Here is a 5178-nt window from a genome sequence, read left to right as displayed (position 1 = left end):
GGAAGAATCTTCTTAAGATGCTCCCTTTGTCTCACCACTTCAAGGCAGTTACTTTATAAACTTCCTTTAAAACAGGAATGTTTTTCAAATTCTGGGGATTCTTTTAGTGGGAAACACGGACTCTAATCAGAGGTGAAATACACTGGGGATTTTTGCCACATGATTTATTTTTATTTTTAATGCTTTTCAGCATCTTAGATGAATAATCTTGAACATTCCAAAATACATAAAGCAATTTATTCTTTTTAATTCACTCAACTGTGAACACACATACACAAGGGAAGAAAAGCTAAGATTGATTTGTAATAGTCTGCATACAGTTTTAAACAGAAGCATGGAAAATAAGGGAATCTTAGTTAATATTTCATTAAATCCATTCCAGTTGGGGTTTGATTTTTAGAAAGATGTTATATCTTGCATAACACCATTGCTGTTTTCTGATGACATTTTTCATTAAGTTAGCTTGCTACTTTGTGGTGACAATCAATGTATATTTTTGTTTAAAACAAATGACTGTGAATAGACAGTTTAGCTGGAAAGTTGGCTAGCCAGATGGCAACAATTTTGAGACAGATTGTGAAACAGATATCAATTATTTTTAATTAAGGCAGTTTCCCTCAGCCCAGACATTGTCCACCTCTAAAGCAGTTCTCTGAGTTATCGGCAGAGTAACCTTTGGTAAGGGAATATGAGTAATAGCTTTAAAGAGTCAACACTATTACCTGAATCCCAAGGCGCAAATGTTACCATACTTTCTAGTTGTAAAATCACAAGTAATACATATGTCTAACTATGTTGATCTTTTCCATTCCTTTAAAGTTGGCAGGTGACCTGTTTTTATGTTCCATGTGGATGACATGACCAATGTTAAGGGTATATAAGTGCCCAGGTCCAAGAAGTGACATTTAAAGTCACAACTTCATCATTGTAAGTCAACTCTCCTGCCAACATGTCCTACAATTGCTGCTCTGGAATATATGAATATATATTTTCTGATATATATGAGAATTCAGAGTGAGGATATCCAGTAAAAAGTTAGATTTTAGTGAGTTAGATTTGTTGAAGACTCCAGATCCCCGAGCCTTGCTGCCAAATAAGAAATCAATTCTCCAAATGAAAGTACTAACATATTCCAGAATTCATTAGCAAGTAGGACTAACCTGTTTTATACAATAAGTTCTATACATTTGATGAAGTCTCATCTTGCTCTTGTTTTTTGAGTTGTTTGATTGGCAACACTTTCTCGAAAAAATAAAATTCAAAACCAAAGCAAATATTCTCTTGTTATGGGATTAGACTAAACATCCAAGTAGTTGATCATTTTTGAATCAGCAGTTATGCCCCAAATGTTTTATCATTTAGGTCAAGAACAACATTATTAAACGGATGACAAAGCTACCTACAGGGTAAAAATATGGCTTTATTTATTCATTTTTTGTTTTAGTATCCAATATCATTTGATGATTGTCTCAATTTTTTGTTTTTTATTTATTCATAATCAGTAATATATTAGCATAAACAATGATTAGCTCAGGAAATCTCTACTTTACTTTTGTCATGGTTTCATCTAGTGGAGAATAAGTAGCATGCACAGTGAACAGAGTTTTTACTTTATTTACTTGTTAATCTAAAAGAAGATAGAATGCTTAGAATTGTTCTTAAAATTTCTAAATAAAACAGAACTATCACTTTTTTTTTTTGAGACAACATCTGGCATTATGGTTCAGGCTGGATTGCAGTGGCACAATCTTGGTTCATTCCAACCTCTGTCTCCCAGGCTCAAACCCTCCTCTCACTTTGTCCTTCCAAGTAGCTAGGACTAGAAGCATACACGGCCACACTCAGCTAAAAATTACCACTCTTGGTGCAAAGAGAACATACAGACAGATCACTTGAGAAGCTAATTACACTTATATACAAGTGATATGTCAGCCTACTCATTCAAGTCTTGGTGGAGGGTCGTTTGTTGTTCTCCCCTAGCCAGGAGTGCTATGGCCCATTCCACAGCTGCAAGACGCAGCAATATTCATCAAGCCAACAGTAGTTGGAGATAGTAGGAAATTTGAGAATTTCTGGCTAGGTGTGCATGAAGTATGGGCATGAAATTTGTACTGCCACAAAGCCACAGATAAAGGATAATCTAAATGCCCTTGCTACAGTAATTTGGCCATGTCTTGTATTGTTTAAATCTACTATTTTTTATTATTTGATAATATTTTTCATCTTTAAATTTTGTAGATGAGAAAAAGAAAGAAAGAAAAATAAGCCAAAAATAAAACCTCATTTTTAATTAAAAAAAAAAAAGTTGGGTTCTGAATTTCTACCACTAAGGCCATTTGATAATGAGTACATGAACTTGTATAACAATTTTATGACATTTATTAATTAACACGAGAATAGGTAGTATTATTGACTACATGGAAAGCAAAAGACACAATTTTACTGAAGACTCATCAGTATCTACTTCAAAAGACAGCTAAATGTTCAAGAAGACTGAGTCCTAAGATAGTTATTTACTATAAACAGTTGAAAAAAAATGTGTCAATACATCACCCTGATGCAGACATTTTAATTTAGGTCAAATAATTGTTTTAAGTCATTTTTACTCATGTTAAATTACATGTTTTCTTGTGCATGTACCAAAAATAATTGGCCAATAGTTGATGATATATACCCTTCCACTATCAGGAAAAATCACTAAGGATTAAATGAACTCAGTTTTATATTAGAATTATCAAATGCTTCAAACAGAAAATGAACTAATTCCAATAATGTTTTTGATTTCTTCATCTAGCCCCAAAAAATCCAAGTAAAGCTATGAAAAATTTATAATGTTCTGTTTAATAATGCTAATGTAATGTTATTTTAAAAGTTCAACATTGAGGATAAAATTATTTGTTGTATCCATAATGACAAAAAGTACAAATTTTGGTAAAGGACATCATGGTAAAGAAAATAGAAATCCTGTGGAGAAGATGCACATTTTTAACTGTGGTAAATACATAACTCACTTTGTATCTGAACAAGCTGAAATATTCTATCAATAAAAGTAGAAGCTATAATTTGAAAAACTTTAAAATACTTTGTATATACTCTTGTATTGGCATCATTACTTTTCCTTATCTCATCAATCACCATGTTCACATTTTTCTGCTGTAGTATTACCTTTACCCCTTGTTTCATTTATTTTTAGGTAATAATTTGTATTGTTTTATATGGCAAAGCATATGAAATAAATTTTCTTATGTTTATTAATATTTTTTTACACATTGTAAGCTACTTCTGCTTCCTATAATACTACTTTACTCAGGAATATTTCCCTGAATTCACTCTGGTGAGTTCCACTACACAAATAAACTAGAAAATCCAGAAGAAATTGATAAATTCCTGGACATATACACCCCCCAAGTCTAAACCAGGAAGAACTCAAATTCCTGAATAGGCCAATAACAAGGTCTGAAATTGAGGCAGTAATTAATAGCCTAACAACAGAAAAAAAGGCCGGGATGGACAGGATGGATTCACAGCTGAATTTTACCACAGAGGTACAAAGAGAAGCTGGTACAATTTCTTCTGAAACTATTCCAAACAATAGAAAAAGAGGGAATCCTCCCTAACTCACCTAATGAGGCTAGAATCATCCTGATACCAAAACCTGGCAGAGACACAGACACACAAAACTTTCAGGCAAATAGCCTTGATAAACATAGATGCAAAAATCTTCAATAAAATGCTGGCAAACCGAATTCAGCAGCACATTAAAAAGCATATCCACCACAATCAAGTCTGATTCATTCCTGGGATGCAAGGCTGTTTCAACATACATAAATCTATAAACGTAATCCATCACATAAACAAAACCAATGACAAAAACCACGTGATGATCTCAATAGAGGCAGAAAAAAACCTTTGAAATATTCAACACTCCTTTATGTTAAAAACTCTCATAAACTAGGTATTGATAGAACATATCTCAAAATAATAAAAGCAATTTATGGTAAACCCACAGCCAATATCATACTGAATGGGCAAAAGCTGGAATCATTCCCTTTGAAAACCAGCACAAGACAAGGATGCCCTCTCTCACCACTGCTATTCAACATAGTATTGGTAGTTATGGGCAGGAAAATCAGGCAAGAGAAAGAAACAAAGGGTGTTCAATTAGGAAAAGAAGTCAAATTTTCTCTGTTTACAGATGACATGATTGTATATTTAGAAAACCCCATCGTCTCAGCCCAAAATCTCCCTAGGCTGATAAGCAACTTCAGCAAAGTCTCAGGATATGAAATTCATGTGCAAAAATCACAAGCATTCCTATACACCCACAACAGACCAGCAGGAATCCAAATCATGAATGAACTATCATTCACAATTGCTACAAAATAAATAAAATAGCTAGGAATACAACTTACAATGGACTTGAAGGACCTCTTCAAGGAAAACTACAAACCACTACTCAAGGAATAAGAGAAGACACAAACAAATGGAAAAACATCCCATGCTCATTATAGAAAGTATCAATATACCCATACTGCCCAAAGTAATTTATAGATTCAGTGCTATTCCCATCAAGCTATTATTGACTTTCTTTGCAAAATTAGAAAAAAAAAACTACTTTAAATTTCATATGGAACCAAAAAAGAGCTCGTATAGCCAAGACAATCCTAAGCAAAAAGGACAAAACTAGAGGCATCACACTACCTGACTTCAAACTATACTACAAGTCTAAGGTAACCAAAACAGCATGGTACAGGTACCAAAACAGATATATGCACCAATAAAACAGAACAGAGACCTCAGAAATAACACCATACATCTACAGCCATCTGATCTTTGACAAACCTGACAAAAATAAGCAATGGTGAAAGGATTCCCTATTTAATAAATGGTGTTGGGAAAACTGGCTAGCCATATGGCAGAAAACTGAAATTGAACCCCTTCCTTACACCTTATACAAAAATTAACTCAAGATGGATTAAAGACTTAAACATAAAACGTTAAACCATAAAAAATCCTAGAAAAAAACCTAGGCAATACCATTCAGGACATAGGCATGTTCAAAGACTTCATGACTAAAACACCAAAAGCAATGGCAACAAAAGCCAAAATTGACAAGTGGGATGTAATTAAACTAAAGAGCTTCTGCATAGCAAAAGAAACTATCAGCAGAGTGAACAG

This window comes from Cebus imitator, unplaced genomic scaffold (assembly GCF_001604975.1).
Source record: "Cebus imitator isolate Cc_AM_T3 unplaced genomic scaffold, Cebus_imitator-1.0 Scaffold138, whole genome shotgun sequence".
NCBI lineage: Eukaryota > Metazoa > Chordata > Mammalia > Primates > Cebidae > Cebus > Cebus imitator.
The sequence above is the reverse complement of the archived record's forward strand: the minus strand, read 5'-3'. Positions refer to the sequence as shown.